Source organism: Macaca thibetana, chromosome 7, assembly GCF_024542745.1.
Source record: "Macaca thibetana thibetana isolate TM-01 chromosome 7, ASM2454274v1, whole genome shotgun sequence".
In the NCBI taxonomy this organism is placed as follows: Eukaryota; Metazoa; Chordata; class Mammalia; order Primates; family Cercopithecidae; genus Macaca; species Macaca thibetana.
In genome coordinates, this window is record NC_065584.1 from 33157609 (window position 1) to 33171571 (window position 13963).

At 47.2% G+C, this 13963-nt stretch overlaps 2 protein-coding genes across 6 annotated transcripts in view; one reads left to right on the plus strand and one right to left on the minus strand.

Annotated features, from left to right (window-relative positions):
• The window catches only part of ISCA2 (iron-sulfur cluster assembly 2), a 415347-nt gene that overhangs the window by 17630 nt on the left and 383754 nt on the right, over positions 1-13963 (minus strand). The window lies entirely within an intron of this gene.
• SYNDIG1L (synapse differentiation inducing 1 like) overlaps positions 2067-13963 on the plus strand; it is a 66272-nt gene continuing 54375 nt past the window's right edge. The window contains exon 1 of the mRNA XM_050798873.1: positions 2067-4158. The gene's annotated coding sequence lies outside the window, so the exon portion shown is untranslated. The remainder of the gene's footprint in view (positions 4159-13963) is intronic.

Here is a 13963-nt window from a genome sequence, read left to right on the forward strand (position 1 = left end):
GTTAAAAGAAGACAGGACTCACAATAGCGTGCAAAATGAGTACTTGCCTCTAGCTAGGAACAGTGCCTACTTCAGGGAGAATTGATTTTGATACAGCTGACTAGTTGAGTGTTAAACTATTTTGGAAATAATTTACATATCTAAGTCCTAAAATATTTTTTTCTTTCCTCCACTTATTCTTCAAATTTGAAACAATGTTTTAATACTGTATATCTTTCATTGTTTATACCTTGCATTCTTTGTGAAAATTTGTTCTTAGGGACAAAAAAAAAATCTTATTCTTTTTATGTGTAAAGCAGGAATAGAGAGATAATACATAAACAGATACATATTATAATCTGTGGTATTAAAATTTGATGAGGTGTTCAATTAGGATTAAAAGGTCCACTAAAGCTCCTGTAAGGAGTGATAATGAAAAGGGTGGGGAAGCACTAAAGACAAAGAGTATAAGTAGATATTTCGGAAATCAAAATTAAAAAGTATTTTGGTTAGTTTATACCCTTCCATCAGAGCAAAAGGGGAATACAACAGCTTGTGACTGTTTGCCAGCCATCGCAAGGCTACATGAAGCCTGCAGCCGTGAGCTAGGTAAGGCTCCCGTGGGGGGATTAGTTTGAAAGGTCGTCTTCTACAGACAGTTCACAGACGCCCCCCTGAGTCATTAAAACATTGAGAAGCACTGAATCTGCGGTATATCAAAAAGGTCATCCTCTTTCCAATGACAGTTTCATGCTTTTCTAGTCCACGGAGCAGGCCTTGGAGGCTCAGACCCAGCTCTTACATGAATTCCAGGACAGATAAATCCCAGATTCTAATTGTTAAAATAATAATGAGGGGCACCCCTGCTTATAGAAGAAAGGGAACCCAACACCTCATATCTGCAGTTTGGGAGAAGGTTAAATGTGAAGACTGGTATTCAAATCGTCATACTAATAAAAAGCAACAAGCATGGAGTAATTTTAAATCCTGCATGTTTGGTTTTTAAATCTTAGTTGACTTTTTTTTAAAAGGAACAGAGTGATTTTTTTTTTTTTTTTTTAACACAAAAACTTTCAGAAAAGAAACAGAGTGATCTTGATTATGCTTTGGAAAGGTTGATAAAAACAGCTTGTTCTCTGAGAACACCCTCCAGACATAGGAAGAGTGGCTTGAAATAGGTGAGGTCAACTAAGAGAAAATGATCTGCGATCAGCCATTCACTTCAGATAATCCAAAAAGCAATGGTTAAATAGGTTGGTACAAGGACAGGGTCACAGTACATAAGAAAAGCATTAGCACAGAAAAAGGAGTTGTGTAAGAAAGTGGCCAAGGTGAGAGTCACATTAAACAAGTGTTTTTCCCAAGGAAGAGACAGAACAGTAAACAGAGGTTGGCGTATGCCTTATTTAAAGGCCTGGGACACTCAGGTGAGGGTGTGTGTGTGTTGGGAATGGGGTTGTGGGGAGACAGGGTTGAGTGACCCAAAGTAGAAAGTGGCTCTGGATCTCCACAGATGTTGCCTGAAAGTCTTTGAGGGATTTGAGTCATTTTGGGTGGTTGTGTCTTTTTCTCTGAAGAGAATTCCTCAGCCTATCCCTAGATTCTAAACTGAATCCGATTCACTTACAGCTGTCAGTTGACTAGCAACTAAATGGTCTGGGTGTTGGTTGCCATGGAAACAGCTAAAAGGCCCATTGCTATGGGAACCTACCAGGCTCTCCAAACCAGGGGTTTGGTTCCTAAAAAGGAGTGGAGGGGAGAGTGGAGTCCAGGAGATGGCCTGCATAGGTGGCTCGAGGGTCCTGGAAGAGGGTGGCAATATGGGTGGTGGATCCAGCCGGCTCCTCTCGACTGGGGCAGAAGAACAGTGACCTCTTCTACTTTCTGCAGGTGTTCCCTTGCCTGTTCTCTGCTCGCTGCCCAATGCTAGCCACAGAGCACAGGTGTTTGCAGTTCCAAATGGAGACTAAGAGCCTGAGATTCTGGAGCAGACGTGGCATGTCAGTGCGAGTCCCCTCACCTGCAGGGGCTTGGAGAAGGACAGCTCCCTTCTGGCAGGCCCTCCTCCACAAATCATATGTCCCAGATAAGCAGCCAGCAGGCAGAAAGATCAGCTTAACTCTGACTGCCAGTGGGTAAGGCCAAGAAGGAGCCTGGCAGACAAATGGATGGCTGCTGGCCTTGAACATGGCAGAGCCGCTGGGTGTGCCAGATCAAAAAGCAGAGAGCAGGCCAGCAGCAGCAGACTGTTCTCAGTGCTGGAGAAATGCATTGCTCTGCTCACTACACCCTCAACCACCCATATGCCTCTGCCACAAAGGGGGGTACTGCAAATGGATCAACATAGGAAAGATGAGGTTTGATGGAGATTCTCAGTGTATACACACAATGGTTGTAAGATTCTTTTCTGTTTTGCAATCAAAGTAACTCTCACATTAGTGGTAAGATGATTTTTTTACTAAAACAAAGAGAAAGCATCCCAGAAGCTCTTCCATTAACCACTGTTAATGTGTAATGTACAAATTGAAGGGATTGGACTAATCGCTAAAGCCTCTGTCAGGGCTAACAGCTTATGATGCATTGAGACACCGGAAGGAAGTTAAAGAACCACTGGCAAATGGACACAGACTAATCGCTTTCTAGTTACTCATATTGTGAGGGCAGGGAAGGTCTCTGAACTCCAGAGGGTCTTAGGATGGAGACTAAGGCCAAGACTTTTACTTTAGAGACCATTTCAGATATGTTTGGCCCAGGAGACTTTCACTTGGTTCTCCAGAATTCTGAGATGTGTGATGCTGATTTTGTGTTTTTCTCCTAATCTTGCCCTTTTCCTGCCTGGAGTTGTTAGTCTCAGACACCCCCAGGAACCTCAGAGTCTAAGAGCCTGGCACCAGAGAAAGAGAGAGAGAGAGAAAGATGCCACCAGAACTTGGACTGCTCCACAGGACAATTGAGCACTTCCCCAGAATCTGTGGGGAGGTTTTCACTTTTGGAAGCAGTAGTTGTTTATAGATTTCTATAACATTTAAAATTTTAAATACAAGCTGGGTTTATAGCTCACCTCCAACTTTTTCCAGCTGCTTGACTTTGGATGAGTTCCTTAACCTCTTAGGGCCTTAATTTCCTCAGCTGTAAAATAGCATGATAAGAATATACCCACCTCGGGTGGTTCTAATGATGACATGAGGTGGGGGATGCAAAGTGCTCAGTGCGGTACTTGATGCATAATAAGTACCTGAGAAAGGTCGTTAGTATTATTATTATCATCCTAGATAAAAAAAGGAAGGTTGCAGCCATGGAAACTGCTCAGTGGCCTAGAATCATAGGCATTTGCCATGCATTTGTCTTCCAAATTTAATTCCAGGTGCCTTTCAAGACTGGTGGCCTCTCTGATGCCACCCTCTGGTTTGCCTTCATTAAGCCAGATTCTAACCCTCTCTTTTTAAAACACTTAACCACATTCTTTTTCATGTATGATTTTTGTGTGTCCGCTTACCTTCCTACTAGACTGTAAACATCTTGAGAATAGAGACTACCCTCTCATCTTTCAATAAATGCCTAGAACTCAGCAATTGTTTAATGAATTTTTTTTCATAGGGAAGAATGTCTTTTTACTGCAGGTTTTGGATCAGGCCATTTAACCCTATAGCAGCCTTGTCTCCAAAGCGTAGAAAAGAGTAACAGTGGGCTAGGCTTCATTCTCCTGAAGAATGGAACGGCATTGCCCCATCCTGAGTGGGCAGCTCCAGAGCAGGGCCAGGGCTTACATCTTCTAGAAGCCAGCTGTCATCTGTCTCTAGGACTCATTGACACCAGCTTGTCTCCAGCCTGAAGGCTCCCTGGCCCTGGGCTCAGGCGGAAATGGCTCCTCCTCCCCTCCTGGCTGCTGTCTGTCTTCAGTTCAGCCTGCCTCTCCCTCCTGATTGCTCTGGCCGAAGCAAGAAGCCATGAAGATGGCTCTGTAGCTGCAAGTTGCATCAGGTTGCCTCTGGGAGAAAGAGAGAAAGCAGACCCGGCTTATGCAACTCTCTCTCCCCTACACTGAATCTCTGCAGTCCCTGGCCGACCCCCTCAGCTTCCCACCAGAGCGTGCCAAGGCCTGGCTCGGCAGGAACAAGCCCAAAGAGCCACACAGAGCATCTCCCAGACCGTGGCCTCTGAGAACCATCTCCTTTCAAGGTGGGTAACACAGAAAGTTCTGGGGTAGGGAGTAAGGCAGGGGAATGTAGGAGAAAAAGCCTCCAGGTCTGATTGACTTGCCATGGGACCATGGATCAACCATTTAACCTCTTTCAGCTAAATACCTCGTAGAGGTGTTATATAGACAAAAGGAAACAATGGATGTGCATGTGTAGCTTGGAAATACAAAGGCTATTCATACTGGGAGTATTAACATCATAGGCTAGTGCAAAGGACTAGCAGTTAATCCATTGGATTTTCCTACTTAGATCCCATTGGCTTGATGAGCTGTCTGGGCACACCCACAGAAAACCTCACAAGGAAAGCAAGGTCCCTGATTTGGTCACCAGAAGAACAAGGTTGAGACTGACCTAGTGAATGCCTTTCTTTGACTACAAAACAGGCCTGTAATGCAGTTGGCTCTCCTGAAATGTTGGCTGCTAGTTCTGAGGGTTTAGGAGGCCTAGGCAGCTGAACACTTTTATCATCCTGATCATCATGAAGTCTAGTGGAATTTATACAGACAGGACAGTATGCATTCCTTCAACCAATGCTTACTGAGCACCTATTATGTGCCAGGCACTGTGCTGGGCACTGAGAATGAAAAAATGAGTAAGCCATGGTCCTTGCCTTCAAGGAGCTTAGAGTCTAATGAGAGAAGCTAGCAGCAAACCATCACTGCAATCCAGTGGGACAAAGCCATGACAGTCACATGTACAGAAATGTGCCATGGCAACAAAAAGGGAGAGTACTGAGGTGATTTGCTCTAGAAGAGGCAGAGACAGGTCAGGCTTCTACTTAGGAAGGTGGCTGGAAATGGAGACACATAATCATGTACTAGGTCTTTATTTATCCATCATTCATTCAGCCAACATATCTTCTGAGATTTTTTGGAGAATTTATTTATTTGTTTATTTATTTTTGAGACGGAGTCTCACTCTGTCGCCCAGGCTAGAGTGCAGTGGCATGATCTCAGCTCACTGCAACCTCCGCCTTCCGAGTTCGAGTGATTCTCCTGCCTTAGCCTTACTAGTAGCTAGGATTACAGGCGCCTACCACCATGCCCAGCTAATTTTTGCATTTCAGTAGAGACGGGGGTATCACTATATTGGCCAGGCTAGTCTCCAACTCCTGACCTCAAGTGATCCACCCATTTTGGGTTCCCAAAGTGCTGAGATTACAAGCATGAGCCACCACGCCCAGCCTGGAGTATTTTTTATGGTGAATTTACCTCCTCCTGAATTACTGGTCTTGGTTAATTTGGTTTTATTTAAAGTTCCTCCTACTTAATTTACTCTGGAACTGAGTAAGCATACTTGGTGATGTCCTGACCCTAGTGTATAGCCAGCTATCATGTTCTATTTGGATTTTAGAATTCCGCCTCCCTCCTCTGACTCTCCAACCCACGTTACAGCACTTCTTTCTCTGTCTGTGCTCTAGCCGCGTCAGTCTCCTTTCAATTCCTCAAATTGACTGTACTTCCTTCCTCCAGCCACAGGACTCTTATGCATGCTGCTCCGCTGCCTGAAATGCTGCCCCATAACCCCTTTTCATTTAGTTAACTCCTACTCATCCTCATTTCTCCTGCAATGCCTCTTCCTCCAGGAAGCCTTCCCTGACCACCTCCCCCAGATCAGATCAAACACTTTGCTATACATTTTCATAGCACTCTGTTCTTTCTCTTCATGGCACAATTCAACACTATATACTGGTATAATTATTTGATCAATGTCTGGCTTTCCCAGTCCCTTGAAGGCCTCATTGGGATAGACAACATTTCTATTTTGCTCATCACTGTACTCCCACTGTCCAGCACAGCTATTAGTCCAAGGAGCAGATGACCTATATGTGGTTTGTGAGAGAATTAATTAATGGAATGATTAATTATCTTTTTTGGGTCACCATTTGCCTTGGGCCTAAATGGTTCTGTGTTCAAACTAAAACAATGCCAAATGCAAAAACAAGGACCAGAACCAAACAGGGAGCCCCTCTGAGAAACGTGCAGAAAGAGTCAGGCGCGGTGGCTCTTGCCTGTAATCCCAGCACTTTGGGAGACCAAGGTGGGCGGATCACGAGGTCAGGAGATCGAGACCATCCTGGCCAACACGGTGAAACCCCGTCTCTACTAAAAATACAAAAAGTTAGCCTGGTATGGTGGCGGGCACCTGTAGTCCCAGCTACTTGGGAGACTGAGGCAGGAGAATGGCATGAACCCAGGAGGCGGAGCTTGCAGTGAGCCAAGATTGCGCCACTGCACTCCAGCCTGGGTGACAGAGCGAGACTCCATCTCAAAAAAAAAAAAAAAAAAGAAATGTGGAGAAAGAAGGTAAGCCAGGGGAGGAGTGTCCCAGACAAGAAGGCTTAAAGGAGCAGAGGGTAAAGGTAGGAAATATGAAGAGGGAGAGAGGGAGAATTCCAGCGCCCTGGTGTCTTACACCTCTCTGGGTTTTGAAATCAATAAATAGGTATTGAGTATCTATAACTCTGATTCTCAGGGGTACTTGTGTGCCTTTGGTATAAGATAGTATGCCAGGGACACAAGAGATGGGATACAATTAGTCCATTTTCCTGCTGCTTCAGTGTTATGAGTAGAACTTGAGGAGTATGAGGTTGGGGAAAAGGAGGATCATTTTATATCAAAACCAATACCAATATAGAGTAGATAATAAATTTCATATGATTACAAAAAGCCATCTGAGATTTTAAAGATGTTAATGCTATGACTTCAGTGGTAGTTCAGGAAGAGAGTCAGAGAACCATGAGTACCTCCAAAGGATCCTGTATGAATTAAAGTTCTGGAAATCAAATAATATTGGAAATGCATGGAGGACACACTCTTTAGAGACAGAACTTCTCTTGCTCATTTTTGTGCAACCCACCACTCCTGCTAAGACTTAGCACAATGTTCTGGGTGCACCATAGTTGCACATTAAATGTTAAATTGAATCTATAGCAAACAACTCACGCTTAGTTTGGTCTGTAAATTGTGAGGGTTGTTTTGTTTTGTTTTTGTTTTCGTGAGATAGGGTCTCACGTTGTCACTCAGGCTGGAGTGCAGTGGTGCGAACACAGCTCACTGCAGCCTCAACCTCCCAGGCTCAAGCGATCCTCCAAGCCTCAGTCCCCCAAGTAGCTGAGACTTCAGGCGTGCACCACCACACCTGGCTAATTTTTGTATTTTTTTGTAGAAACGGAGTTTTGCTATGTTGCTCAGGCTGATCTCGCACTTCTGGGCTCAAGTGATCCACCCACTTCAGCCTCCCAAAGTGTTGGATTACAGGTATGAGCCACCATGCCTGGCCTGTTAATTAGACTTTATTATCAAGATTCCTCTGCCAGCCACTCCTCCAGAGAGAGCTGGAGTTACTTCCGTGTCTCTCTGTAGAGGATCAAGAAGATCAAGCTCTGCAGGGTGTTGTGTCTAAACTACTCCAGGATGGAATCGTGAGGGAGGTGATGGGGAGGTACCAAGAGTAAGATGAAAGCAGAAAGTACAAGAACATTTAGCTTCCAGTGATTGCGTAAAGGAAATTATTATCTAGTTTCTCTGCAGGTTTCCATTGTTATCTGTGTTTATCTTGACTCCAGGAGCAACTGTGAGCTCCTTGAAGATGGGGCTGTGTATGTTTTTAACACTAGGCACCTTGAAACCATGCACAACAAATACTTGCTCACTGTCCGGCCCAGGGAACCCCTGAGATCAGAGCAGATAAAGTCTTGGGAAAGATAAGTATCCAAATTGCAAAGCCCTAAACAGTGAAGTTCTCAGAGGCAGGCAGTAGAAGCAGGATGTTGGAAAAGCAGGCGTCTGAGGAAGACTAGTGGGTCCTTTCTCTTCTCTCCTAATCTACCTAACAAGCTATTGCACTGAGCCTTGAAGAGCAGCAGTGGTGATAGGAGTAGTGATTACAAGGATTGATTTTCAGCAGGGGCTGAGATGGAGGAGACAATGTTCTCAGACTTAATCACTGCTTTTAACTCCCCCAACATAATCTCTAATGGTCCCTGACTGGTGCCACTCAGAGCCTCCACCCCCAAACCTGTGCCACTCTTCCTACCTGAGCAAATCCTTCCAGGTTCTCAGCAAGTCTGTGTCTCAGCTCTATGCCTACCCCCTTCATTTCCAATGCATCGTGTCCCTATTCATTCAGCATCCAGGGAAGGAGAAGGAGTGAGGCTGCTTCTGCAGTTTGGATGTTGTTTCTAGAGTGTATCCAGTCAACCACCCCAGAAGCAGCTCTTAGATGAAGGGACCAGACCCACAGGCAAAATGTAGCAAGCCAAGGGTTCTGGGTGACAAATGCTTTTGAGATGCCATCAGGCAGGGATGTGGCTTAGAAGCAGGGGCCAGGCTGCACCCATGTCAGGAAAGGGCTGGAAATAAGTCAAACAGAACAGGGTGAAAAAACAAGAATCATTGACAATTAAAGAAAAAAAAAAAAACAGGGAAGGTAGAAGGCCAAGGGCACAGAAACTTGTTGCCAGAGAAGTTACAGATGAGTGCAAGAACTCCTAGACAATGCCTTTCTCCATTTCCTCCTGACTGCGTTTTCTCCTTTTCTCATAACCTTCTCGATAAATCACCTGCAGGTTGTAACCATGTTGGCTGCACCCACTTGAAATTGCAATCTGGCAGCCCTAAGATTGGCATTCTGGAACTGTCTTTGTCACGAAAAGCAGAAATCCTGTTTATTTCTGTAAATTAATTGCTGGCAGAGAGGGTTTTCATTTTCCACCCAGAACAATAAGCAAAGAAATTCCAGGGTTGGAAAGCACCTAAAGGTTACTGTGGGTTAAATTGCCAGACTTAGCAGCAAAAACACAGTGTTCTTGGCATCTCTGAATTTGAAGCCACGAAATAGGTCAGGACTGTGTGCTGAGCCCAGTCTGACAGCATAAGTAGCCCCTGAGCCTTTATCCTTTAGCAATGAGCAGGGAACACAAACAATCCAAACCACCCTTCGGGCGACAGGTGACGATGTCTGTACCTCATCTACAATTTCAGGTGATGCGTGCTGCAGTCTAGGGTTAGAGGAGAAAGTCATGCGGCCACATTTTCTTTTTTTTTTTTTTATTATTATACTTTGAGTTCTAGGGTACATGTGCGCAATGTGCACGTTTTGTTACATATGTATACATGTGCCATGTTGGTGTGCTGCACCCATTAACTCGTCATTTACATTAGGTATATCTCCTAATGCTATCCCTCCCCGCTCCTCCTACCCCACGACAGGCCCCGGTGTGTGATGTTCCCCGTCCTGTGTCCAAGTGTTCTCATTGTTCAGTTCCCACCTATGAGTGAGAACATGTGGTGTTTGGTTTTCTGTCCTTGCAATAGTTTGCTTAGAATTATGGTTTCCAGCTTCATCTATGTCCCTACAAAGGACATGAAAAGGCTCTGGGACGTGTCACTGTCATAAAGGTTACTACAGCCTCTGCACTGGGGACTGTCCTGCCATCTTCTAGACACCAAACCTGACCTGGTCCTCTTCCTACACAATGAGGCTGCAGTCAGTCTGCAGCCCATATAGCCTCACCATGGGGAGCCAGTGGGTATGGCCCCTTTGGAAAGGATGACCCCCAAGGGCCTTGACAGGATGCACAGACACACACTTCACACTGTAGAGATACCAATCCTGTCATAGGCTAGAAGGTGTCCAAGTGAAGGGAAGACAAGATACAGTGAGGTTATTTGGGGAAGGTTTCCTGGAGGGGAGGAGATAGACAATTTCTCAAAGGCTATTTACTTGATTGAGCAGAGATAAAGGGTAGGACATTGAGGGTGGTGGGAGAGGCAATGGTTTGGAAGCAGGAGGAGGTAGAAAGCTGACTATCTACAGAAAGGCATGTCCTATAAGGCTGGTGCGTGGGGTGGTTGGGTCAGTGGGAGGTGAGTGGGCCCACGCAAGTCCTCAATGAGTAACTCAGGCACAATGTGGGACGCACACCTGAGCACACAGCAGCAGGTTTCCAAGCAGGGGGATCGTGATCCCACTGCAGTGTGTGTAGGGGAAGAGCTGGGCCTAAGATGGAGCACAGGGTTCACGCAGGAACATATGCCTTATTGGGAGTTCATTGCCAGAGGGTGGCTGGGATAAAGATTGAGGAAAAAAAGGAATGGGAGGAGAATGTCCCTGAGATAGAAGGTAGGAAGGTAAAGGGAAGGTCAAATGAGGGAGAGACAGAGGCCCTGGCCTTCCCAGGTGCAAATCCGTAAGAGCAGGAAGAAGAGAGCCCAAAAGTAGCAGAGAGCTGGCCACTAGACCCCAGCCTTCTGGCCACGAGTAATGCCTGTGAAGCAGTTCTATTTCAAAAGAAAAACCTTCACGTCTGTCATCAGATTGGAATAGAACATCTTTGTGTTGGAGGCAAAGTCAAGGGTTGGCTCTTTGTGATGGAGGTAGAGTCTCCATCTAACAAGGGAGGAAATGGAGGCACAGGGGGCTAAAGTAACTTGCCCAAGGTCCAGTCACACCCCATTCCTTTCACAGGTCAGGCCAAGAGAAAGAACGAGGAGTTTGGTGGGCCCAGCTTCCCTCTCCACAGAGTGCCTTCCTGCCTTGCCAATGGCCTCTTTCCCTGGGCTCCATGGATCTGCACTCTAAGCTGCATCCAGATCTGCAGGATGCTAGGCCACTAGATCCCCCTCAACCTTGGAACCTCAGAGGCCTGCTGTGCTGTGGGGTCTCACCACCTTAGGATGGACAGGGGATGGATGAATCTGACTCTACTTCCCTCTCCTGGCACCTTTCTCTGAACTGTGTCTGCCCGGAGTCTCCTCTCCAGCTCAACGTCAGTTCCACTCACTTCTCCCCCGGGCCAGGCTGGGCGTTTGGGTCACACCCCCCATCAGCTCCTTTCAATCCATGCTCCTAGTGCCCTGCCAGGGCTTCCTCCCAGTCCCTCCTCATCCTTTCTTGGGCACTTCACTTTCTCTTCTTGGAAAAATTATTTGGCTGGATGGGAGTTTGCCAGTGTTTTATTGTTCAGATAAGGGATTTTGGTATCAGTCCTGATGAGAAGCAATTGATGGACTGGTCTTGCCACCTCCTGCAAAAGGCAATTTCATTTGACCAAGTCTGAATGCACTTGGGAAACTGAGCTGCTCTGGGGGTGGAGGGGAATTAACAACTTCATAATCTGAGCCCCCTGCCCCCTCTCCTGGGGCTGAAAAGGTACTGAGCTTCTGCCTAAGGTAGGTGGGAGCACAGCTGACTTGGACATTGCCCCTTCTCAGCCCTCGTTTGAGGACGTGACTCCTCACTCCACCCCCAACCAGGACCCTTATACTGGAGAGGACAGGGTGGGCGACACTCAAGCTTCTGAAAGGAAATAACAGGCTGGGCGCAGTGGATCACACCTGTAATCCCAGCACTTTGGGAGGCCAAGGTAGGAGGATCGCTTGAGCCAAGGAGTTTAAGACCAGCCTGGGCAATATGGCAAGACCCCGTCTCTATTAAAAATTTAAATTAAAAAAAAAAATTTTAAAGGAAGCAACAGGGTGACCCATTAATGAGAAAAGTGTGAGAAAACTGTATTTACACAGAATTCCACCTCTCCACCCAAAGCCAGTAACCTGGAAACATTCTGCAGTCAACATGGCCCCAGGAATTCCCCCTTATGAAGTGTGAGGGATTTCTGAGGGAGAGGAAAGAGGGGTAAAATCCGGGGGTCTTCATTATTCCTGTCTCCAGGAAAACTTGTGTTAATTCTGGTGTCCCCCTGGAGCCATCCATAGCAACCCAAACATTTCCAATGTGTGATTGAGCAATGGCTTCCAAGGGGCTCCAGACGTCAGAAGAAACCTTTAAGGTTGTTTAACCCAGTGATTATCACACTCTTTAGCCACCGGCCCTTTTGTCTAACAGAATTTTTTCCAGGAAGCTCAGTGTTCAGGATTGATACCAACGAGCAGCCGTGTTGGAAGTGGGAGGAGAGCCCTGTAGAGCCATCACTTCCCGTCCTCCCAGCTCAAGCCCAGCAGCAGCCCCTTGTTCATGAAGGGGGAGGGTGGGGAGGAGATGTGGTGGTGGAGGCAGTGGTGATGGCCCGTGGAGGCAGCCTGAAAACCACTTCTCTCGTCCCCTCTTACAAATGAAGAAACTGAGGCCAAGAGGGGAAGTCATTTGCCTAATATCATGCAGAGTTCCTTCAGGGTCCATGCCTTGGTCAATGGACCAATTGGCCCCATTCTCATCCTTTCCCTGGGGCCTCTGCTCCATCTATGCATGGCTGCATCCATTTATCCATCCATCCATCCACCCACCCAACCAGTATCCGTGGAGTTCTGTGCTTTCCACTGCACTGACCACAGATGATTCTGTGATTATGACATGGGCCCTGCTCCTTGCAATAAATGCCACCTTCTCAGCAAACCTGGTAGCTGCAAATTGTTCCCACCCCCAGCACAAGCCCCCACCCTGCCTGTCACTCAGGCTCCCAGCAGCCAGAGCTAAAGATAGAATTGAGGGCAGCATTTTAAGTCAGCAGCGCACGGACCTGGCTGGCCAAATGGGAAGCGGGAGCGAAGACGAGTTAGGAGACTTCCTCAAAGCAGTCAGGCTGTGTTTCTCTGATAATGGACCATTCCTATGAAACTGGCAGGCCGGGCGCGGTGGCTCAAGCCTGTAATCCCAGCACTTTGGGAGGCCGAGACGGGCGGATCACGAGGTCAGGAGTTCAAGACCATCCTGGCTAACACGGTGAAACCCCGTCTCTACTAAAAAATACAAAAAACTAGCCGGGCGAGGTGGTGGGCGCCTGTAGTCCCAGCTACTCGGGAGGCTGAGGCAGGAGAATGGCGTAAAAACCCGGGAGGCGGAACTTGCAATGAGCTGAGATCCGGCCACTGCACTCCAGCCTGGGCGACACAGCGAGACTCCGTCTCAAAAAAAAAAAAAAAGAAAGAAAGAAACTGGCAGTAGCTGCTGCTGGCCTTCCTCCTGTGGAGAGATCCTTGGACCGGGCTGGTGGAGCTTTGGTCTGACATCTCACTCCAGGCGCCAGCCTTCCCTGACCTGCAGATAGATTCTGCTGGCTTTTTAAGATTCTGCTGGCTTTTTCCCTTCTGTACCCACTGCTCTGCTGACCCTAGGGCTTTGATTATTCCCAAAGCCAGTGAAGACCCCACTTCTACGAATCTGTTCGGCCCTCATGCTGATGTTCACAGGTTAGGGTGAGGGCCAGGGGGAACTGAAAGGTGAGGCCCAGGGTTGGGGAGGTCAGGCCCTCCACTGGGAGTCCTGGGGCTTATACCCTGGGGGATTCTGCTGGCTGTCGGAACCTGGATGTTGCATCCAGGACTTTATGGAAGATGGGGTCACCCATCACCCACCCACCTATCTGATTTTCTCCTCCTTTCTCTGGGATACTTCTGTCTCGCTGCTGCTCCCTGGGGTGTGCCAACTGATGTTCACAAGCATCACACTCGAATGGCAAGGAAGTGAGAGGAGAAACACCTGGATCTGTTCCTACTCCTGCCCCACGCTCTCCACTCTCCAGGCAATGGTGAGGTCATTGGAAGAAAAGAGGGAGGAGAGGTAGGATGAGCTGACTTGAGCTGCTTACTTAGAAATGCGCAATAGGCATTAAAGCTGCTTCCTTTTGTGCCTGGGCCTAAGTGAACTCCGAATCAAGTGGGTCTGAAGAAGGTGGATCAGAAGTCGCCAGGAAGACAGCTTGCCCCAGGATTTAACCCAAGTGATGAGACTTGTCCTGACCACTCTAGGGGCTCCCCTCTGCACCTCACCAGCACCACTACTCCACCAAATGAAGTGACAGAGACAGACGCTACCCAAAGCCCTCC